The following is a 25,268-nucleotide window of genomic DNA, read 5'->3' as shown; positions in this document are numbered from 1 at the left end:
CTGTGAGTTGTTGAAAATGTTAACCTTGCAGTAGAAACTTAGTTGTCATTAGCTATTCAGCCTGGCTGAGCAGCCTGCATTTCAAAGCTTTCAGCTTTACTAACGTTCAGGACCTAAAGTTTCCAGAAGGTGGGAGCTTTTCACTGAACATGGAGTAAAACAACAGAGGAAGACAATTAAAAAAAGCTGCAAAGTGAAATAACAGTAGCTAAGAGTTGCTCATCACTATCAGAAAAACTGGCATGCATCCTTACAGGCACCTACTGAAAGTGACTGGCAGCTGTGTTAAAGGTCACAAAATCTCTCTCAGTACACTGAGCACGATAATACATAAGCAGAAAAAACACAAAACAAAAACAAACCCAGCAATTACGTGCATACACACACACAGATGCACAAGTGGAAAAGAAAAAGGCCAAACTCTCACTGAATGCTCTAGCAGTTGGGAAGTAAACAACACCCCTGGGTAACCACATTTTTTTCTAAAAATCTATTACCAGAAATCCAGCTCACTAAGCTTAATCTGATATGGAATTCCTTGCGCACATCATTTCAGGCAGAAAAATGTATGTATCCCTTTGAGGTCTTCATAGTACTGTCAACAGATATCCCTGTATTAACCTCTCTCTCAGATAGCTATTTTTGTCTCCTTAGTTTGTAGACTCTAAGGGCATAATTTATTTTAATTATTTGTTTTCACATCAAATGGTTACAGACTCTGAATAAGAAATATCATTAGGCTTCACCATAACAAATAGCATTGAAAAGATGCTACTCACTTTGTAGGTATTTTAAGAGAATTTTAGCATTTTAATTTAAGAAACAAATGCACTAAATATATGAAGGTAGCATAGTTATTTACTTAACAATAAAACGCAGTATACAGTATTGTGATAGAGATCTTAAGATAACAGCCACTCTATACAGCATTATCAAACATGAAAGAATACAGTGCGAGAGAAAATATTATTTCACATTTATCATTTATGTACCTTGTGAGGTTAGGACCCCTGTCTTTTTCACAGCTGTTCCACTTGAGTGGTATAAAGATAAATCTGTTGCATTGTATCTATGTCATTAGTTATGCATTGCACCACCTCTCACTCACTATGAGAAAAAGTAGAAACAAAACTGTTAGAACATAATTAGGTTTCATCTTCCTTATTATATGTACTGCAGTACTTGCAATAGATTGCTTAATATATGTTTAGCTGAATTTGTCTTGATATGTTAGCCACACAGACAGCTCAGAAAGCTTTTTTTCAATGTAACTGGGAAGTGATACCATTGCAGAAAAGGAAATTAAGTTGAAATAAAAATATTACAAGTGGAGAATTGGGACTGAGACCCCAAGATGATTGCAACAGAACCAGTTCCTTTATTATTTTATAATTAGAAGGAGAGCACTGACTTGAAAGCTAAGATGGGAGGATGGGTGTGGAAGAAGCAAAGAGCTGCCACAGCTGTCTCAGAAGACCAATACCGAGGAGGATATCTTCTGCTATGCCCTCTACCTCCCGCTGCTACAGGCAACTGCTGTACCTTCTTTCCTTTTGCATTATCAGATGTGTTTTCCATATTGATCACAGGAGAGTTTGGGAAATGTAGTGTGACTAACAGTCACAGAGGCAGTGAGGTAAGCAGGGAGTTAGAGGAATTTATAACTCACTCTCTGAAGCTTGCACATGGGAGTCCCTAATATAGACTAATAGGTTGTTTTAGTATGATACATAAGCCATTATTTTCATTCCTACCTATATACACAATGGGATTTTCTGTCATGGAGTGGAAATTATATCTTCAGTGCTCATTAATGCTGGAAAAGCCACTGTATTTATTTTTCCTTCTATCTATTATCATAACGTCCACATGAATCCCAATGATATTTTCAAGTTAAAATGAACACATTCTACAATATTTTTCTAAAATATTCATAACCTCGCTTTTGTGAACATCTTCAGTGATGTTCAGTTTGTACTCTAAACCCTTTCTGCCTCCACTGGGCACTGACCAAAAACTGAGATGGCTATCTTTTGTGAAATACTTCTTACAGCCAGATATAATTGTATCCTTAATTTACACCTTGTGTCACCATAGATCCTCAGCCCTGTTTTCATTCACAGACATGCATCATTTCACACTGACAGAAAAAAAAATAAAATAAAAATCACCTTTTCAAGTGGTTTTTGTTTCTCTTGTCCTGTGTTTTCTCTATGAGACATGCAGCTCTAAGAAATACATTATTACTGAAGCAGGCAACTCCAAATGGTTCAGAGATACTCTTTATATCATAGACAAAAACAGATGAAGAACTGGGTCCCTTGAGATCTCAATATTACCAGTTCATCTGAAACCATTCTCATTTGGTTTGTCTGAGAGTGATTTGGCATTTTAACTTTTAATAATTCTTTATTTTTTTCTGAAACAGGGAAGTGAAAACAAACAAAATAGAATCCCTACACAGGTTCTCTCTTTTCTGCCTTATTCATATTCCCATTTCTCCCCAAACTCTCTATTTCTCTAATTTTAGAAACCGTTTGTTCAGTGTACTAATACTTAGCTGCACTTTCAAGTAGTGGGAACTTTTATAGTATTTTTTTTTTTTTCTATTCTTTTTACTAAGAAAATCTTCTGAGAAGGTACTCTATGACTAGTGCTTTGAAAGTCAGAGGTGCACAGGAACAGATAAATTTGAATTAGGGTTCCTTTGTAGTCTTTAAAAATTCTCCCCACTTCTATATAAACTTCTTCCTGTAATCCATCTTTTTGGTGCCTTTTCTCCCAGCTGTAGTTTATTTCACTTCAGCATATTTCTTTATCACAACTTGTCCTACCATGGACTAGCTTCTGCATTCTTCTAGTAGAGTTGTGTATATCTACTCAAATCTCCTTCAGAACCTTGAAATATTTTCCATATTTTAAAAGTGGACTTATCTTAATTTCATAAAGTAAAAGATTAACTTCAGTTCAAAGCACATGTTTGACAAAAAGTCCCACTTCTGAATCCATGAACCAGAGGAAATAGACAGAAAGCTCTGCAGGTTTTGTTTTGTTTTGGTTTTTGTTTTCAAGCCAGCAACTTAAAAACAAAAGCAGCAATGAAATACAAATAGAAAAGGGGAAGCTGAATAGGAAGCTCAAGGCAAACTTGATCTATTTCAGTGTTCAGAGCCTGAGACTGCATCTTACACACAATTACATGTAGTCTTAAGAGCTGAAACTGAAAGGATTAGTTTACTGCTAGCTCTAGTAAATACAGCTTGACTGTTTTTCCAGGACACTGGTGGGCAGCAGCAGATGGTGGTCATTTCCCTGGCACGCCATATCTAGGATAATCACCAGACAGAGTTCCAAGGTTTATGATATTATAAAACCCTTTTTCATTTCTCATTCACTGCATGTAGAAAATATGGCCCTTTCAACTGCCTTTTTATTGATTTGATACCAGTGTAACACCTTTGTCTTCAATGATTTTGAAATGATTCAGTGGTGAAGTAAAACAAAAAATAGACATAAGAAAGTCACTTTTTCTTTCAAATAAATAAATCTTAATGCTGCTCTTATTTTATGCACTTGAAAATGAGAATTAGTTTTATGATTAAAAAAATTAAAAAGGAAAAATAAAAATTACCAGTAAAATCTCTTGCACTCTCTACTGAAAAAAAAAAAAAATTAATACTGTAGCCTTTTAAAAATTGTTGATGGTTAAGATGACTGAAATAAATTAGCCTGTAAGCTAATTATAACTACAAGACTAGTAGTACTTGAAATGCATTGGTCAGTATCCAGAACATCTATTTTGAATTAGAATAAACTTTTTGTTATAGTCTGATCTGGACTGATCACTGCACCACAAGTGAGAAAGACAAAACTCAGACTTTTGCTAGTTTACAGAATTGATGATAATGCAAGTTAGAACACAAGGGTCAAGATCTTGCATAGATGTCCTGCTTCAGTGGAACATTCTGTTCATAATCTTTTATTGCAAGGGGAATGAAATTAACTGCTGATGTGTCTCTAACAACGAAGAGACTCACTCTGATAAAATAAATATGGTCAAATTAGCAAAGTCTGAACTTTTAACGCATTTCAGAGATTCAGTCTTTGAGTGTTGAGATTTATCCAGCCAGTCCAGAAAGGCCATGAGAAACTACATAACTGGACCAACTAAACTTCACAGAAAAGCAAAATTTCTGTACTTAGGTCAGTAACCTTGTCTTCAGCCATTCTGTTAGTAACAGATGGAAGCCAAATTGAACAGTATCAGCAATGCTGGAAAAGGCCTGGTAGTTGCTATGGATGTTTAGCTGAAAATGAGCTAACTGAGCAACAAGACAAACTACATATCCTTCTCAAAGCCAGCAGATCAAGATAAATTATTATACTTTTCTAATTTAGCACTGTTGAAGCTCACTTGAATTAGTGTGACCAGTTTTTGGATTCTCCAGTTCATTAGATTTATTGAGACTTTGGAGAAGATCTGGCACAAAGATATCAAGACAGTAATGATCCTAAATAACATTAGTTGTGAGAAGAAAGTGGGGGAGTTGCTTTTGTTTAGTTTAGGGAACAGTAAGCAGCTATGCAGCCTCTGGTTACATGGCAAGTGCTTAAAACAGCCTAGCTCTTCTTAGTATAGGTATATACTGTATAACATCTTGGAGAAAAACATTCCTCACACGGTGGTAAGGGCAAAGCCAGAAGAGTTTACTCATAGAGTGAGTGCAAGATCAGTTCTAGAAGGCTTTCCATACTCCAGCGCACAGCTCTGGCTGACAGGATCTATAGAGCCTGATGACAGTCCTACTTTGAGAGGGAAATTCCAATAGGCAACCTTATTTTTTATCAGCTTGTTTGTTTGTTTTTTTATCAGTTTATTTGTTTGTTTGTGCATTACTCTGATGATGTACTGGTCTCTTAGCTTTTAGCTTTTTCCTTGAGGTTGAAAAGTAGTAGGTGACACAATTTGCTATGGATTTTCGTAACAAACACTGGCTACAGTGCTTTAAAACAAAATATAGCTAAAGTCACGGAATTGAAGTGGTAATTATTTACACACTTTGAGTTCATTTTTTTTCTTGCTTTTAAAACCAGGTATTAGCAGGCCAGGGCTCACTAGAATAGCACAGAATTCATTGGAAGAAAGAGCAAAGAGAAAAGAGAGGTGCTTAGAACTTGCACCATATATACCTCTAATGCAATGGGTCAGAAAACTGCAATTTCAACTGCAGATGATTGTAGAAAAGTCATACTTGACAGAGTGAAAATGAGCTAGTCCACTTTGGTGGAAAAGATACAGGAGTAATACAGATAAATGTAAGGAGAAGGTTTATACATATATAAAATACAGCTGCATAGTGTAATTCATATATATTTTTTTCTTTTTGCATCTAGTTAGAAAACAAACATAAACAGTTAACTTGCATCATCTAGATCAACAGGCTTCCAAAGTATGTGACGTAATACAATAGAGATAATGCATAATGTAAACCCATTACTGTATAATTTCTAATTTTGCTCCAGGTACTGAAAATTCACACGACTATGTGGGTTATTACGGGGGCAGAGGGCAATGAAGCATTTGTTGTTTTGTAGAAGCCATCAGAGAAAATAAAAAATATTCCCTAACTCCTGTCACAGTGAGCTCCCACGGCAATTTCCTTCAGAACTTGTCAGAATTGCTCCTAGGCATACACAAAAACAAACAAAAAAAATAAAATAAATTGGAATTGACAGAAGATACTCTTCCAAGAAGTAAATATATTGCCTCAGAAAAGCTCCTATACTTTACTGTCCCTGAGTAATAAGGGACTTGTCCCAAAGCATTCACTTCACTTCTCAATCGCTGCAGGAAAATGAGGCCTGTAAGACACTAATATCTCTTGAAACAGGGGATCATTTCTGTTCTTTGATTAATCCCTCATGCACATCTCTAGTCCATTAGAGACATAAAGGTGCCTTTAACAGGCCTCTGAGCAAAGTGTTTTATGCAACATATTCCCTATCCTCGACAGAGAGTATCTTAAACAGCATCTACAACTAATGCAAAGTATCCAGAAACAGAGGAATTCCTCCAGGGATCTCTTTCTGCCAAGAAAAATTACAGCAGCCTGTGGTTATTCTGACTTTTTGTGGAAGCCAAATCATGCCCAGGGCAGTGGGGCTGGGAAGGTGCAGCTTATGACCTGTTCAGATGGGCAGTATGGAGGCACCCAGGCCTCATACATTCAAGATTTGCCTATGCATACCTACCAGGAGTCCCATCAGACTCAGTGGTATCTGTGACTCTGAGAGGAGTTTAGCCCATACTTGTGATGTGGAGGTGGTATTAGCAAGGTAAGTACTATTCAGAAAATGCTTGCACTTACTGTTTATGAAAGTGAGACTGTGAAATGTATGATTCTCTTGCATCACATGTAATTTTGGTGTTAATCACACCACACTGCATAAGCCTGCAGTAGAAGTTACTGAGAATTGGTAGTTGTTCCACAGAAAAACAGGAGAGCTGCATGTTACAGAGAGAACATTACATGCTCAGCTAGAAAAGGATGTGGAAGTTTGGTGGCCCTGCCAGGCAGGGGGGTTGGAACTTCATGATCCTTGAGGTCCCTTCCAACCCAGGTCATTCTGTGATTCTGTGACATACTTTTTAAATACACTTTTCTGAGTCAGACTGATACAGGTAACAGCCTGCACTGACTAATGGCATTATTAGTCTACAACTGGGAACTAAGAAAAAATGATTTAAGAAAGTTTTTACAAGAGGCTTTAAAACATGACTAGCACAACCATTGCCATGAGCTATGCCTCACAACATGATAAACTACACACATTACTGGGTATAATCTCCTTATCAGTTGTTTTATTAGTCTTCTTATAAGTGCTGGAAATTGTAACTTAAGTATGAAAGGTCAGCCTGTCCACTCAAAAACAACAAAAACTGTGTTATAAATCAATAGAAAAAGAAAGTAGGAAGAGCTGAAACAGAAAAATTGATTGATTGTGGAAACAAATCAAGTCAAGAATATTAACTGATAATCAAAAATTCTGTGCAAAGAGGTAAAAGCAGAACAAAATGAAAAAGGAAAAGATTCATTCTATAGCTTTTAGTAGAGATATATCAAGGATTACTTTGATAACATCAACACAAGCACTAATAGAAAATCTTGTTACAGACCTGACAAGTTTTATTTCAGAGAAGACTGTCTGTTGGAATTATTGCAGTGTGTTTCTCACGTCTGTACAGTAAGAATCATGTTATGCTGGCATAGTATGAGTAACAGTATAATCTTTCCTTATTTATCCACTAAAAATTCCACCAATACCACATTTCTTAAAATGGTGTTTGGTTGAGAGAAGTATTTTATGCCAATATGCTCAAAATACAATTATAAACAGTAAGCTAGTAGGTATATACTTCCATCTGACATCCACAATTTTCTTGAATTAAATATATATTTATTTCTGCTGTACAGTAAGGTTACACAGAAGCTCTTTCAGAAATAATTTCACTGTTGAAACTGGAAGCTAATGTCAGGAACTGTGTGTTACTGTTTATGCACTGAAATGCCTGTTGAATAAATGGCCCTCTGCAGTGCTGTTATATTTGTCTATTTCTCTATGCCAACTATGATATTTTCTAAAGTATATACCATCATGGTATCTAATCACTGACAGTCAGACACTCCACTTAGGTCTGGTTCCAGCAGTGCACAGGAGCCATAAAGAAAACTTAATGAGCTTCCTGGGGATTGCCTATAATAGAGAAGCGTGCATGTGGCATATAGCTGCTTGGCGCTAATTCTAAAGGAAAAAAATGAAGGTGTAAAACCTAATGCAGTGAATTCTTGCACCAATGGGAAACTATCAAATGCTGAGTTTATAACAAACCATTTTAAAGTGCTAACCTGGAGATTAATGAAAAGATCTGAGACTTCAGAAAAATTCTGCATTTAAATTACATATTTCATAAGGAGTACAGCTAACAAAATCCTTCCCATAGACCTATGACTTCTGTTCTTTTATGCTCTGTCCCTCTCTACACTGCTTTCAGTTCTCTCCTATGCATTCCAGTATCATGCTTTGTCACTTTTGCAATATTAAGTCATTCCTACACACCCTCTGAACTCTTGCCACTGCTCTGCTCTTTTCAACAAACCTATTAAGAAATCAAAAACACAGCCATGACTGACTCTGGGTCACAAATGTGTTCAGTGAGTCACCTAGCACATCAACAAAACAGGTAAGCTCAAGCTCCCCTTTATTTTCCCCCCTTATTTACTCCCTCAAGACAGCCACTGATCTGAAAATTGTAGGTAGTTCAAAACTCTGAGACCTTTTGTCTTCTGTCAAAATGACACTGCTTAACAGGTCAGAAAATTACTTTCAGTGAAGAGAAAGTTGTTTGCAGAACAAATAAGAAAGACATGACTGGTAGAAATATGATTAATAAAAAGAAGGAGGCCAAGAAATATGATTATTCTAATAACTTTGAAACACAGATGGAGGCCTTTTCTAAAGAAAACATATAATTTCACCTTTATTATGGTTACCTTCCTGACAAAATTTCCAGTTTTTAGAGATTTCTCTGTATTACACTACTCTCCATAAGAACAGCAGCCTCTGCAAAGATACAAAGAGCAGCTTACCAAGCCTGAAAGCCTGGCTAGCTCAGTTGATTCCATCACCAGCTCACAAGGAGAATGTATTAGGACATAGCAAGTACCAGCAGAGAGCTACAGCATGCCAGGTACTGCAGTGGTACAAAAGATGGCCAAAAATTTGAGACATCTTGAGAGCCAGTGAGTGGCCAGAAGCAGAACAAGTAGAGAAGCCAAGTACCCTGTTCCAAAGCAGTACCTGCTACATTCAGATTAGCTGAACATCTTTCTCTTGTTTCTACAGCTATCTGCTCCTGAAGACTGACACAATCATTGTGTTTCTTTTTTCATCTTTTATTCCTGTTAGAACTAGATACCATCCCTTTGCAGATGGACAGCTCTTATTTATTAGCTCGTGTCTATATTGCCTTTCCTTAAATGGTGTGAACTGAACCACATTCCCAGCCTTACCAAGAGTGACATTTACAGTTCAGTATTTTTAACAGAGACATTTTACTTAATGCCATTTCCATCTTATTTTTTGTTTGTTTATTTGTTTGTTTGCTGTGGATTTCTTTTTCAAAGGAGCATCACATTAAGTTTAGGACACCTGCATATGTAACAATACTGCAGCAGTAGCCACACTGCCTAATTAACAGAGAGCAGTGCTGCTGTGGCAGCAATCCTGTAGGATGACCTGTATTGCATTGCAAAGGAAGATTAAAAAAAAAAAAAATAACATTCACTAGATACATCTGGAAAGGGGCACCCCACAATTTCTAGACTGAGGGCATGCTGGGCTCCCTCCAGCCTGCATGCAGTGGGTCAAGATATGGCTGCATACCACCTTCACATGCCTTGATTTCCACACAAAGGAAATTCAGATGTGTATGGAAGGAAACTGCAAGAAATTCAATAAATATTCTCACCTAGACTCCTATTAGTACCTTTAAAATAGTAAAATAAACAGAACACAAGCAAACAAACAAGAGACAATTCATAATAATTTCTTTAAAGATTAAATGTTTTAAAATCAGTCAGAGAAAGGTATGTATATTTTATGAAGTTTGGAAACATCAAATTAGATACTCTCTGATCAAAATATGTTCTGCTTTGTGCCGAGAATATTTGGGGAGGAGTGTTTGCTATTATTTCAAATGTACATTTGATCTTTCCTATTTAAACAGAGATCTAAAGTTTGCCAGTACTACAGTTCCCACAGGCTTTCTTATTTCACTGAAGAATAGTATTAGCTAACTTAAATTGGCTTACTGGTCACCCAAGAAATAGAACTCCAAATAGCAGTTCTCCACTTGAGTTCAGCTTGATCAATTGGTGGAAAAAGCCTTGAGATTTGGGACCACTTTGTCACCATCCAGCATCCCACCCTAAGTAATACAAGAAGGAAACATCAATAATCCCAAAAAGTTACTTGAGAAAGAGGCAATCACTTCAAGAAAAACAAGTACAATGTATTCTGCAAATTCCAACTGAGACATATAAAACCTTTATATTTTAACAAGCTCAAAAATATTAATAGAATTGTAGTATTAGTAGTTACAGTATAGAATAACAATTGGAAAAATAGAATATTTAAAATAAAAATTAGAATAAGTTTCTGCAGTTCCAGTAAAATATAAGCATATGATTCTCAGCAACATATATATATATAAAATAATATATTTTTTTCATTTCATGTAAGTACCTATTAATTAGTTGTAGTAGCACTACAACTTCTTGGTATGATTTTTTTTTTTTTATTGTGACTCATAACTTCAACTACTACTTAAATTCTTAAGGATGTTTAGAAAGCTATTGCTAAGTTTTTGTGTGGCAAAAATGCAAATTATTGTTTGACAATATTAAGACACAATCTAGGGGTCAGGCTGTCTTCCTGTTACATTAGATGATTTATTTGGATTTTGCTCTCAATATTTTACTTACCATTAATTCAATCGTAATTGCTAGATCATATTCAAAATACATAGTCAATCAAAGTTTTTTCCTAGATTTTAAAGACGTCCATTTTTTCTCATATAACAAACATATGGCAATACTGTTCTCTTTATGATAAAAGAAAATGGTGTTTCCTGAATTGGTTTTGTCTCTATTGCCATATCACCAGCATTCACTTCTGACACTGCGGGCAAACATAGTAAAATTGATTGTATTAATATTGGAGTTGCTCTTGTACACAAAAAATCCTATTGGAGACAATGGGATAAGTCAGTAGAAAATTTACATTGGTTTTGGAAATGTTTCCATCTTATTAAAGATTATTAGGAGAAGTGTTACCTTTTTCATGCAGATGATCACATGAGGGATGCAAGCAAAAAACTGAATCTCATCATTGCTAATAGAAATTCTGGAGATTCATATTCCTATTTAATTTCTTGACTTTCGTTTGCCCTTAAAAGAATCCCAGGTTCACCTTACAAGTAGTAAGCCTGAAAAAAAAAACAAAACCTCACGTTGCTTCTTTTCCGAAGCAAATGAAGTTCAGCTGAGAGCAAAACATTATGCTGTGTCTACTAGGACCATGTCCTATGTAGATTAAAAGGTGACATACCTGAAGGAATCAATTTTGAACACACTTTTAGGATTATATGATAACCTCATCTGAAGTATACATTCACAGAGGCAATTATGGTTTTGGCCAGTGCATGATTAAGCTAATATTCAATATATGCAGAATTAAGTCAAATCATACGTATATATTTCAAAGTTTCTCTAATTTAATTTAATGTAATAGGCTTCTCAGATGAGGACTTTCCATACATGTACACATATCAATATTTAAAATTACATTGAATCATTCATACTCATAACTTCATTCAGCTTTAAGAAATAAGTTATTACAAAATACTGACTAAATACACAGACTGTGCTCTTTTTGTGCACATCGGAAATACTAAGATCAGATTAATTAGCTGGACACTGTATTATTCTGATAGCAGAGAGAAAGCTGGCAATGGAGTTTGCTTCTCTGTCTCTTTTTCTACCACATTCTCACTCACTACATCTGAATAAATGACCACATTCAATTCAATAATATTTTTATGCGCTTCATTGTTGTTAAGCATTGTTAAGTATTGCACTATGAAACAGCAAATCTTTTTCCAGGGGATCCATTGAACTGATCTATCCCTGAGGGGATAAAAACAGGTCAGCTATTTCAGTAGGAAGGAACTCCAGATGTAATTCCTCCTTGAATTATATACACAGATATAAACTCAAAGAAACACTTAACTGCACTGGCATTTATGAGGCAGCAAACTTGGAGAAGGTAATTTTCTATAGCAACAATACTATGACATGAGTTGCAGCTATGTTCAACGGATTTCATTTAACACCTTAAAAAGGTTTCTTTCCATTTCAGTTGATTATTTGCTTATTCTTTTTTCTAAGTCTTGTCATATATATTGTATTTAAAGAATTCTTTACAGAGAATGGAAGAAAGAGAAATTGGAGGAACTACATAAACCGAGAAATTGTTCTATGAGGTGTGAACTACAGGAAGTGTTATGTTGTTCTAAATTAACAAAAGTCTCCTGTAATACAGGAAATAGTAAAAATAGGATCTCATATAAGTTAAACATATTAATTCTTTAATGAATAAAATGAACTTATTTCATTTGCCAGAGAGATAAATATAGTGCAGTATGTCTTAATTGGAAAACAAACAAACAAACAAACAAACAAAAACGTTAAAATTTGCTAATAGTTTAAGTAGACTTTTTGCCAAACAAGAAAAGAGACAAGGAATGATCATTATGTCATCTGTGTTTCTTTTTCAGAATCAAACTGCAGTGCTCACTGATAACTATCAGAATTTTTTCAGCTTAGCTGTTTATCTTGGCTAAGGAGATAGCAATCTTGTCCTCTAAAAGTAATCACAAAGTTTTCATCACACAGTCATGCATAAGGAATAATTCCACAGGATATTATGTCCTGTGGGCACTTTTTCCTTATACGTTCTCTAACAGTTCATTTACTTTATTCAGAAACGTCTGTTGAAGCAACAGAAGGTAAGAAGTGAAGACTCTTCTACTATTCCAGCTACCTTCCACCCACATATTCAGCTATCAAGGGTAATGTAAAAGCATAACACAATTCACAATTTTAGACTTATTCCAAAGCTAGCAATTATTTGACTTATGTGTGAAAAGGTCTGCCACAAAATTAGTGAAAATTTGGAGAGAAGACACCGGAACTCAAAGGAGCTACTAATTCTCAATCTGCTATCACCCACAGTTAGTTTCAGTGGTGAACAGAAGCTTAACTAAAACATGTCTTTCTAAATTTACAGTAATATTTTTAAACATAACTGTTATTCTGTCATTTGTGAATGCTATCTCCAGCTGTAAGGGATGGAACAAGAGCAGCTTGGACAAGATTAGAAAAGAGATGAAGTTCAGAAAGGAAGAAAAAATGGAATTAAGTAAGTAAGTAAAATTAAGCAAGATATTTGCTTTGAAGCTAAATACATTTCTTAAAGGGTAACACACTACTTATTGAATGGAGGTCAGATAGACAGTAAGACAAATTTAGGACTATATTTGCAAGATGCCAGATAAAGAAATGTCATGGAAATATTCTAACTGTGATTAGTAAAACTTCTTTTATTTGTTTCTGTCAGTTTGTGTTAAGTCAATGCTGAAGAAAAAGTAAACAATCTGCTTTATTTGCTTCATAAATATAATTATAAACTTACCAGAACCAGGTTACCCACAAATTAACATGACAGCTACATTCACTCTCACATGGATAATTTATGAAGAAACCTCCACAGTATATAGCTACTGATAGGACCAGGTGTTACTGCAGAAGCCAACAGAGTTGCTATAGTGACAGACCACAAGAGCAGACTTAAAGATATGATAAATGATGAACATCTTGTAATTTGCAAGCCAGCAAAGTTTGGCATTTAAGAAATATTGGTTACATCTGCAAATATGAATCTGTGATTCTGTGAAGTCCCATATAGCTTTTCATATGGGTAGGGGTGGGTATACTTTACCAGGTTCCACATTAAGCTAAAAGGCTCCCTCTGCTCTCTTATTCCCATAAACACTGCAAAGCTCTCCAGGTCCATGTGGTAACTGAATTACTCTCTTCCTCTTTGCAGATACAGATAGCACCTCTTCCTTTCCTCTAAGCATTAGAATTAACAATGCCTGCAAGATGATTCTTCTCTGTATCTTTGGAGTTTGCAATATATGCTACTTGTGGCAGATTTTAAATATTTAAAATTTATTCACCTTTTTAGATCTCCAAGCATCCATGGAAACTGGTGGCAGATTTTCCAAATAAATAATACAGCATAAACCTATTTTATCCATCAGTTAGAAGTTCCAGACTAAACAAAACAAAAGATTCCAAGTCTCCAAAACCGTAGGAATGCAAGGAGTCTGAAAGTTTTGCTAAAGCTTTTAGTAAAAGCCGTGTAGATTTATCTTAACAATGCCAGAACTTTGTGCATGAATGTTGAATCCATTGATACATACACATGCAATGTAAGGTGTGGGAATCACAAGGCTAAGGAATGAGGATAAAAATAAAATAAAAATTCTTACACTTCTACAGCAAAAATATTAAAAGAACATGGTACTGTTTAGATGATGGCAGCAACAAATTTTTAGCTTACAAAAACCAGTGTCAAATTTCTAGCTTTAACAAAGCTACAACCCCTGTATAGAAAATATTAAGTCCTGGTAATTGAGTCAAACAGTATCTTATTGTTAGGAAAGCCACATTTTATAAACAATGTTAGCTGCAATAAGGACACTGGAGGAGTCTATTCCTATTCTAAGACGGGTAATGTACTTTAGGCTAAAATTAATCTTTGAAATTGCCTTCTGCATTCGTTCTCTAAGTCATTTGTGTTGTTTCCCAACTCTTTTTCCTTTTTATATTTTTTGGTAGAAACACAAAACATAAGTAGAAAGAGTTACAGTTTTATTCTTCCTTCAAATTGTGTGTTCTTTCCAAGACTAGAGACATCTCTGATATTCATTGACATAGTTATAAAGAAATAGAAAAAGTAGTATCAAGCACTGATAATAATTACTTTTCTTGATAAAACATAATTTATTACTTCAGAATATGCTGTGGAATGGCTACCAGAGAGGAAGTTGTCCACTTGAAAAGAAGCATGCATGTCTTTGCTGCAGGCTGCTTAAGGTAAACCTTTCACAATAGTGAGCTGCATCTTCTGTAATATGAATGTTTATACAAAAAGCATCACACACAGCTCCTAACTCATCATTTGTGCCATCTGACTGACAGAATGACAAGGGAAGAAAAGCATAACTGTATTAAACCTCAACTGCACTAGTACAGTTTCATTCTACAAAAGTCATCTTTGCAGCACTGAAAGCTGAACTGTATTAAAATAATTGCCTCACAAGAAAGAGAAGGAAGAACTTTCACTAGCTGAGCAGTGAGCAAAAAGAACTGAGGCTGTGCTCCCCATAATGTTGCATGTTTTACAATTAGCCTTTTAATGATTGTTTCACTGAAGTCTAACTGTGTGCCAGACAGTGAGAAATGGTAATGAATGCAACTCTCTTCTTTGGAGCTATCTTTACCAAGTTACCTTCTAGCTCTGCCATCATGACAGCAGCTACAACTTGCCATCGCCTACATATTCCCCACCAATTAAACATTCAGAGTAAGTGCAATTACTACAGTATCTGATGGTGTCTTCTTCCAGCAAACTACTTTTGCAAAGCCATATATTTATATGCTATCTACATCCATAGAGAGCATAAACCTTTCCACTTATTTCTTGCTGCATGGTTGCTCTCATAGTTTCATCTTTGTGTTGGTTGGACCTCCTTCTGATGATACAGGTCACCTTGCTATACATATATATATATTATATATATATATATATAGCTATCTCTCAGAGGTCCAGTAGTGTCATAATGTCCTGTTCATAAAAGAAAAATCCAAAGAAATCTCAGTATTACATCTCAGTTGACATATTACTTGTGAAGGATAAACTCACTCAGTGATATGGCCTACTGGTTTATGTCATCTTACAGTATGCCAGTCTTACGTAGGTTTCAGTTTTTACTTATAATTTAGCCCCCAGATGTCAACAGAGAACAAATGCAGGGATATCCCCATCACAAACATTGACCATACTTAGGGGGAACTGCTATGATGTACTATTTTGTATTACACAGTACAAGGACTCAGTATATTCTGAAAGCTCATTAAATAATTAAAAATGGACTGCTTTCTATCTCAGTCTCTCTCTTCCAGCTGCTGGAATATTCATGTTATCTACTTTCCTCTCTAAATTCTGTTAATTTTATATGAAGTATCACATAAAGAACTCAATGATCATATGAAGAGAAAACTGTAAATTTTCCTTTTTCATTTCCATCAATAGGAAAGAAATAGAAAAAAGGGCCTGTTAACTGAAAGAACTGAATATGGTACAGCTTATGAAGGTTTTATAAGCCAAGAAAGTTGCAGTCTTGCAGTGCACTATGCAAAGGCAATGCAAGAAATCTCCTAGACTTCAGCAGAATCTGTCTTGAAAGATCCACCATGAATAAGTTTTATATGGCTTAAATATTCAGGGAATATTTAGTTTCAGACAAAACCAAACATGAAAAGCACTTAACATCATTAAGGAAAGCAAATGGATTCTTAATGCTATGTGAAAATGTTATTTACAAAGGCAAAACATAACTACACTTATAATCACAAAGTGTTTTTTCTTTCTTTCCTTTTTTTTAAAAAATATATTTGCATATTATGCATTTTCAGCTTTCCAAATTTTAATACTTGCTAAGCAGATGTATTTAAAGTGAGCTGGATATGATTTTAAATATAAATATATACATATATCAAAGCACTGCTTTTTTCAAATTCTTCATAGGATATTCATTCAGAACACTTTGTATAGTTCCTCATAATGACCTTTTGAATGGTTAAAAAGAAACAAAACAAAATAAAAAACACTTAATTTGAATAATTTTCTTACTGAAATTTTACTTCCATGAAAATATTTCACAAACATTTTCACTATTTTACTTCAACATTTCTACTCATTTTTTTTCATCCTGAAACTACAATCAATTTCTCTGATTTTATAATCTGTTCCTTTTTCTGCTAACTGAGCAGGACATGGTGAGCAGCATTTTGTTTCTATATACTTGTCATGAAGTACATGACCGCTATACTCACTCATCTGTGATCCAGCATTTCTCTCTAGATACAAAAAGGTGTTTTCAGTAAAATATCTACTTTGCCAAGAGCAGAAAGTCCACAGTATTTCAGCATATGCTTCACATTTTGAACTGGAAAATACAGCATTCATAGTCTGAGAACTTATGAAAGAAATTAAATGTCAAACTGATTTTTTAAATGCTTAAAATACATTCTTGTATTGTTCCTTAAAGTTATTTTATGTACTATTTAAAAATCAGATTCCTGACACCTCTGTCTTCTTTTACATAAGAGATTCAACCCAAAAAAGGCTTCAGACATCATTCCTCCAAATTAAAAAAGAATAATATATAAATTATATATGATTTTTTTTTAAAGCACTCATTCCTAAATGGATTTTAGACTTATAATTAGTTTTTTAAAGTAACTCTGTTAAAATATTTCCCTCCTTCACAACTATTCAGAAATTTCAATGTTTGAAAACAACAGAGGTATAGTAAAATGTTTTGTTCTTATCAGTAGCTTTTTATTGATATTTTCAGGCTTATTTTCAATTTTTGTTTAAAAAATACAGCTACTGAAATTACTTCTGTAGCTTTATAAGACTTGAAGAAATTGGCAAAGATTAATTTTGAAAGAATGCATGTAACATGTTCAAATAACTTTTGTTGAGTTTTATTCGACAGACTCTAATAATTTTTAACACAGTCCTTCTAGCCTGTGATAATATATAGCATATTTCTATTAAAGTCGAACTCAGAAAAATGTCCATTTTATAGTCATAGTTTCTTTTAAAGTAATGGGACATCTTAATTCAGTTTCATTGTCATTCCTTTCTGTGCCCCATGTGGCAAAATTATAACACTGTATATTGAAACAGTTTGAAGACTTGCAAAGGAATTTGCTACTGTTTCAAATGGCCTCTCTAACAATGTCCTAAAACAAAACAAGATCATTTTACACTGCCCATGTAAAACACATACAATAGAATTTAGAAAAAAAATGCACAATAAAAAGGCACAAATACAAATTCTACTTTCTATGTTTCCTTAAGTGTGCCTTAAGGAAATCTAAGTGTAAGAGTAATGCTAACACTTAGCCTTTCAATAATTAATATTGTTTTTTAGTATACAATAAATTGTTATTTTGATAGTGTTCTGCTTCCAGAACTAGGAAGTAGATATAGTAGATAAAACAATCACTGTAAAATATTCACTGAATTCTTCAATTAGATCTTTATCATTGAACATACACAATACATTCACAATAATATTCTTACAAACCTTTATTTTCAGTCAGAGTAACACCACCCATCTTGTGTACTGCACTCTCCACACAACTGGAGCTTAAAAAGTACCAAAATTAAGTACACGGTTCATAAAGTAATACCTGTAGAATATGACAGATCATCATTCAGAGAGACAGAGCATAAATGTTTTATTGTGGGTAGAGCAAATGTATTTACATGGTCTCCATATGCCACCCTTCTTCCTGCTCTGTGAGTTTGTTCCTGGAAAAAGAGCCTTTTTCTATGAGCATAGAAAAACACAGACATAATAAATACTTTAGATGGTCTGTACTCTTTCAGTGCAAATCACTTGTATATGAAATGGTGGGGAAAAAAAAAAAAAAAAAAAAAAAAAGCAATTGGTTGCATCCTTCTGTAAGACCTGTCACTTCTACAAGTTCAGTTTTCTGGAAAGTGAAGTTGAGCATTAGTTGTAATATTTATTAGAGAATTGAGTAGTGGCTTTAGATTCATATGACTTTTGGACTGACCCAAAGAGATTTCTTTCAAGTGCTTTTCTCCTTATATCCTACGTAAAGTTTAGAAGCATTATATTGCAATAATTCCAAGATATCCACATATTTCAAAATGCAGAAACACCTTCATGTCCACGCTTCTTTGGAAACAAACAAAATTCACAGCATAAACTCTTTGTTTTTAAAGTGAAACAATGCTACAGTGAAGAAATATGGTAACTATTCCAATTAATTTCATAGAGCAAGGGATTTTTATTTTTTTATTTTTAATTGCCAATCAGTGTGAAGATCAAGGTAAAAACAGCCCTATGAAAGGAAATACACTTTGAGAAACAGCAGGAAAATACTGGAGCGTTTCCACACAATTATTTGAAATACTTTCTGTATTGTCAAAGACCAGCTTACAACAAAGAGACTCAAAAGTGATTCTTACAGAATACCTGACTGGAAAATACTGAGGATTATTTTAAAAACTGGCAAAAGAAGAAAAGCCAAAATAAATATTTTTAAGTCAGTGGAGGCCTGATGAAAAATACAATTAAAATCTAGTAAAATGAAATCTCTGTGCTATTTATTAAACATAATTCAACTAAACAAACTCGAATCATTTCTCACACAGTCACATTCAGAACACCAGATCATAATTCAAAATCAGATAATTAGAATATACTTGCTCAGATTACACTTATTTGTCACTATCATATAACTTCTCTGGATCCAGAAGCTTTACAAGTATTTGACCCTCTAGCTTAAAAGAAAAACCTCTTTTTTTTTTTTTTTTTTTTTTTTTTTTTTCCGGCTTCTGCTAAGGAAATCATAAAATTGAATCTGTCATTCCATATGTATTATTTGTTCATTTGGGAGTCTAATGCCTATTTGTATGGTTCATAATGGTTTACTACTGCAATTCAATAAACATAGAATTTATACGAGAGAGGCCAGAATAAATCTCTAGATATTCCTCATGAACAGTATTTCAGTACAATAGACATGAAGGACTTGCACACTTGCATCAGTAAGAATGTCATCACAGTTTCACAAGGAACTCAAGACAAGTAGGAGTACATCCTGTACTCAAGGAAACATGATTCTGATACTAGGCAAACTTTATCAGTGTATATGAATATATGTTAGGCCAGAATCATGCTAATCCTCTTCCAAATATAACTTCTGAGCAAAGAAAAGGCACACAGAACTATAGCCATAAGTTTGGACTGTAGAGGGCATAGCTATAAAATTGATTCATCTGTACATAAGTGCATTTAGATACAGATTTACAGAGGTAAAAATTTTTAACAAATGTAGAAAAAAAGAAAAAAAAACACCACCAAAAAACAAAAAACAACAGAAAACTGAACAATGAGAAAGCCATTTTATACTTATTAAATACTACTCCCTAACCATGACTGACTGCAAAAATTTCCAAACAATCTCCACTGTATTTTTTATCCAGACACTGTATAAAAAACATACAGGTTCATTTTCTTCAGTCTGCAATCAACCATGAGGAAAAATTTGAATTTGAAGTACTAAACAAGTAGAGTTTTTCCAAATTTGTGTGGATAGCCTTAAGTCTTATTATTGCCATTGTAGATCCATTATGGTAATCTGTTATAGTAGTTAACGTGACATTTTAGGAACTTGACTTCTGAGATTCATGCCTTTGCTTATTTACTCATTAAAATGTGACAAGTTATATTGTACTAGATATAAACTGAACTCAGTTTCTTCTTGACTTCTGTGGAACTTGGCCAGATGATGCCAATCAAAAGCCATGACCTTTAATGAAAATTTGCATAGTACACCAAGGTAAGCAATGACTCTTAGAGTTTATATTTTTAGTTTCCCCTACATCAAGGACTACAGCCTTTAACAGAAGCTGCTTGACTATACAACCTAATTTATTATCATTTTAGCCCATGACCTTTGTGTCAATATACGACTTCAAATTTTCATGACTGATGTCTTACAAAGTCCTGTTTAGAGAAATCAAGTTGCCAAAATTCAGAAACAGAGGATATTTGTTAACTGCAGATCTCAGCCTATCCTGAGACACAAGTTAATTGATTAATTACTAAAAACAGTAAACACCTACCTGAATAATTATACATAACACAGCAATAAATATAACCCTATTGCATAGAATAGGCTAATGTGAGAAGCCTTCTTATCTATCTTATTATAGGATATAGTTCAGTTAACAAATTTATATATTTTTATGAAGCATGGCATGCTGTTTCTGTATTTAAATTTATGAGAATTGTGGTTAAAGGTGATCTGAACAAACAGTTGAGAATTAGAGCAGTAATTATTGGAACCAAAGAACTGTGGAATGATTAGGGATAAATAAAATAAGTCATTTTCTGGTAGAATGTGTCAGAAAGTTTCTTAAGAAGAATTTCAAATTAATTGAGATTGCAGTATTATATGGATTAATGATCCATTAATGTCTATCATTTATAATCATAATAAAGTTTACTACTTCAAGTTATGTAAAATAATAATGTACTTGATACATCATCATGAAGATGTAGTACCAAACTATTTCAGTTAACTGGTCATTATCAACAGGAACACTAAGCTTCCTTGTTACTTTGTAAAGTAGCAGCCTTCAGGACTTACAATTCTGCCTTTTCTATAATCATGTATTCAATTATAATCCATGAATAATGCATAAAGCATATAACCCTTAGGGTGTAAAGCCCACTCTTACGGTCTTTTCCTTTTTAAAATAGCATCTAAATTAATCTTCACTTCTTCACTTCTAAACCTTCACCAACACAGCAGCCCCAGCTGTTCTCCATGTGAACTTAACATGACTTTCAAATGGCTCATACAGACCATGGTGCTCACTTCTTCTACAATTGCTAAGTGATCAAGATTATGATGCCAGAACAGAGACTGAAAAGCATTCTGGACAAAAAAGTTATCTCTCATGCAGGTACAAAAAAGTTACAAAGCTAAAATAAAATAAATAAAATAAAATAAAATAAAATAAAATAAAATAAAATAAAATAAAATAAAATAAAATAAAATAAAATAAAATGCAAGCCTTCTTGTCCAGTCATCCATCTACATTCTCTTAGAAACACCGCCAAGGCTTTCTGGGATTTTGGCAGCAACTGGGGCAGAAGTGGCCTGGCTGTTTCAGTTTTTTTGTTTGTTTGTTTTGTTTGATTTTGTTTTTAAATGTTTTTATTTCATCATCCGAATACACTTAATTGTGGAGTTCACTTAATGTCTCATCTTGGATCCTCTTGAATCTTCCTGAATCCTTGACTGTAACAGGTTGGGATTATAGACTGCCATAATAACTCACTTTGTTAGGTGAAGAAGCAAATGGAGGTATATAGAAACACATAACACAGTATTTTCTTTAAGATTTAACAATCAAAAGTGATGAAACACTACCATTAGAAGTTTCGTTTGGCTGATGTTGACTTCAACTGCAACCTTCAGAAGCAAAGCAAGTGCTCTGGCCCATCAGGGACAGCAGCATAAATAATTTAGCAATATTTCGTGTACCTTCAAAAACAGGCTGTGGGACTTGAGAATGTATTACAATAAGTAAAGTTTTCTATGGGACAGTGGCATTCACATTTCAGATTCAGCTACCATGATCTGACCTTTGGGTAGGATTACCATTGTCCTTGGTAATACAGTCCACACAGTGTTCAAGTATATATATACATTTTGTAGTAATACTTCAATTGTCTTGTAAGAATAGTTCCCATAGTCTTCAAAGAAAGTAAGGCCAACGGAAATGCATTGATTGTAGATTACTTTAAAGTAATCTGGGGAAAAAAAAATAATAAATCACAGATCCTTGTTCTGATTCAACAAGCCTGAATTCAGACATGCCTTTAGAATTGTAAACTTCAACTAGACTGAATTTATAAATCTGAAAAATGTATATTGAATTTCCAAACAGATTGTTACTTCTAGAAGATTCTGAAGTTGCTGTTTTTCATCCTGAAGAGAAATCCTGCAATATTAACTTCTGCTAATTTTGCCTGCTTTAATATCACAGGCTACAGACGTGCAGACAGAAGAAAAAAATTCTTTCAAATGTTTCCAGACATCATAATTCCCATAAATCTTTTATACTGCATCTGACAGTGCAACTACTTTCTAAAATGAAATTCCACTTCCTAAGTATTACTATAACAATTTAGTTCATGATGTATTTACAGATTTCATTCAGGCCCTCAGTCTGACAATGCTTCTTCTTGAAGTCCAACCTTAAGTGATAATAATTTCACATTATTTCTCTCTGCTGTTGCACAGTGTAAAAGGTTGTAGACAGCTCCCTTGAACACTTGGCTGTTTTCAAATCTGATATAATTTTATTGCCATCATATTTTAGACATTAGTCTTACATTCTCCAGAAATTGGATGTCTAGCCATCAAAAAAAGAAGGCAGACATGAATCAACACTTATGGAACAGAGGTTTTGTTTTGCATCTGCATCTGGTTTTGTCTTGTCACTGTAACAAGACTCACCACCTTTCTCCTACCACCTTCACTCTTTTTTTCTAAACTGCTAGTTTAAAGGTAGTAGACAGTTTCATTTCTCCTCAGGAGAACAGCAACAAAAAGTTAAAATCAAAATATTGTTAAGTATTTTTCTTCTTGTTTCTGTTGTGTTAAGTTACTCTCCACTTGAAACAAAACAACAATTATCTTTTTCCAATATCTCATTATTCACATATTTAAAAAACAACATATTTCAGAACAGAAATATTCTGGAAACAGCTAGTAGTGCTACCATGCAACAATCTACTACTTACCAGAGACACAGAACCATTTCAGTTGCTCTGAAGCTAATCAAGAGATGCGTCCAACAGCACAGTTTCCCTAGGAACAGGATTTTCACTAATGAGCAGGAATATTGGTGTGGTGCCACGTCTCTTTTTCTCTGAACATCTATTGCAGGGAATACAATCAGTAAAAAATGGATGAATCTGTGATGTCCTTAAGTTCCAGCAATTCCTATTTACCAGTAAGCAGCATTAGGGCAATGAGCTTTAATTTTCTCTAAATCATTAAGCAAATCAGACTGGTCAATGGCCAATTTTAGAACAAGAGGAGCATGACAGTAGCTAAAAGGTAGCCAGCTCCGCCATAGTATACTGCACTATTCTAAACCAGAAGACTTGATACACGGTTATAAAAGCAAACAAAAAGTTTTATAGTTTCCTCTAGGATATAATAACTGGTAAATAAAAAATAAAAATAAAAATAAAATCAACTCCTCAGTATTAAAAAACAATAACAGCAACAAAAACACAGAAACATCTCTGAGTTTTATTAGAAAACTAAATGCAACAGATGCATTTTGCTAGTTCTAAATTATATTTACAATGCTTTTGACTTTTAGACAATATTTGTCTATGGTTTCAGGAACTTAGGAGTAGAAAAAGAATGAAATTAATTCTAAGTTACCCTGGGAACTCCTGCTGGAAGATGAGTGGGGTGAGAAACAATTGACTTATTACAGAGCTTGAAAGAGGGAATTATTACTAAGTTGCCAAAGTTTGTGGGCTCACCAGTGCCTACAGGCAATTTATCATAATCTTATTTAAACTCAATATATATAAATTTGAAGCTATTTCTTTCTTATATAAAGCTAAAATCAATGGAAGCTTGAACAAAATTAATGAAATTGTCCATAGAAGAAGCTGCACAGTTTTAACCAAACACTAAAATTGTTGTCAACAAAAGCAATGCACGTGAAAGCAATGCTGTATAAATAGAGACTTGTTTGATCAGTTCATTTTCAATCTGTTTTAATTCCAAATATGTGGTAGAGGACCTAAATGCTATTCTGCTCTTAGAAGTAATTTTGCAGTAACTCATTGACATTCATAAGGACATAATTAGACCACTGCTATTGATTACTTCAGCCTATGCATGTTCAGAAGTAGGCTCCCAGGAACCTGATGCAATCCTCATTTATGAAAATAACTGGCTAAATAATGAGTAAACTTTGACTGAACACATTGTGTTTATCCACAGTGAAACCTCTGAAATTTCACCTGTAACTGAATTAGGTTGTTAAATCTAATTGTAGTTCGAGTAACTAATGCATATAGGGCTGCATTCTTACAAAGGCTGCCAATCCAGTCCTCCCTTTCCTGATATACAGCTCTGTATTTCTTCATACGTATATCAAGGTTTGCAGTTTTCAGGAAATCATCACAGATGATGGAATGGCGCAGTAGTGTCCTCTCATTACCTAATTTCCATCCCATATGGTTTGGCAGTAAAGCTCCTCCAGGTCCTGCTGTCATATAGGAGCTTCATTTGAATTACTTCCATTCCAGGCTTCTGGACCCCTTCTTGCCCTTTTTTTCTGTGCATATAATGCCTTCACCATACATTTGTTCTCACTATACTTTACCCCACTGAAGCATAATGGTGACAGCTGTCTTCAACATTAATGAGACAGGACGAACAGATGTGGATGAAAGAGCCACTTGCTGTATGACTAGTAGCCTAAGTTCAGAACAGAGACACAGAATTTACAGTGTACTCCAATATGTGGTGGATGCTCCCAGCAGTAACTTCTCATACCCTTAGGTCTCTGTGAGTAAATGTACAACAGAGTGCATCAAGCCAATTGTTCTTGTTACTGAAAATGAATTTCTTGGTGCTTTAATTAATTCACCCACAGCATGAGCACCACTGTTTGATGCACACTCATTCTTGAAGAAT

At 34.3% G+C, this 25,268-nt stretch overlaps 1 long non-coding RNA gene across 1 annotated transcript in view; it reads right to left on the bottom strand.

Moving 5' to 3' along the window:
* Positions 1-440: 440 nt before the first annotated feature.
* LOC116653407 overlaps positions 441-25,268 on the bottom strand; it is a 48,491-nt gene continuing 23,663 nt past the window's right edge. Inside the window, exons 2-5 of the long non-coding RNA XR_004307171.1 lie at positions 23,342-23,477; positions 10,896-11,047; positions 9,873-9,988; positions 441-1,107 (exon numbers count right to left, since the gene is read on the bottom strand). This is a non-coding gene — a long non-coding RNA (uncharacterized LOC116653407). The remainder of the gene's footprint in view (positions 1,108-9,872; positions 9,989-10,895; positions 11,048-23,341; positions 23,478-25,268) is intronic.

This window comes from Coturnix japonica, chromosome 4, assembly GCF_001577835.2.
Source record: "Coturnix japonica isolate 7356 chromosome 4, Coturnix japonica 2.1, whole genome shotgun sequence".
NCBI classification, from domain to species: domain Eukaryota; kingdom Metazoa; phylum Chordata; class Aves; order Galliformes; family Phasianidae; genus Coturnix; species Coturnix japonica.
The sequence above is the reverse complement of the archived record's forward strand: the minus strand, read 5'-3'. Positions and strand labels throughout refer to the sequence as shown.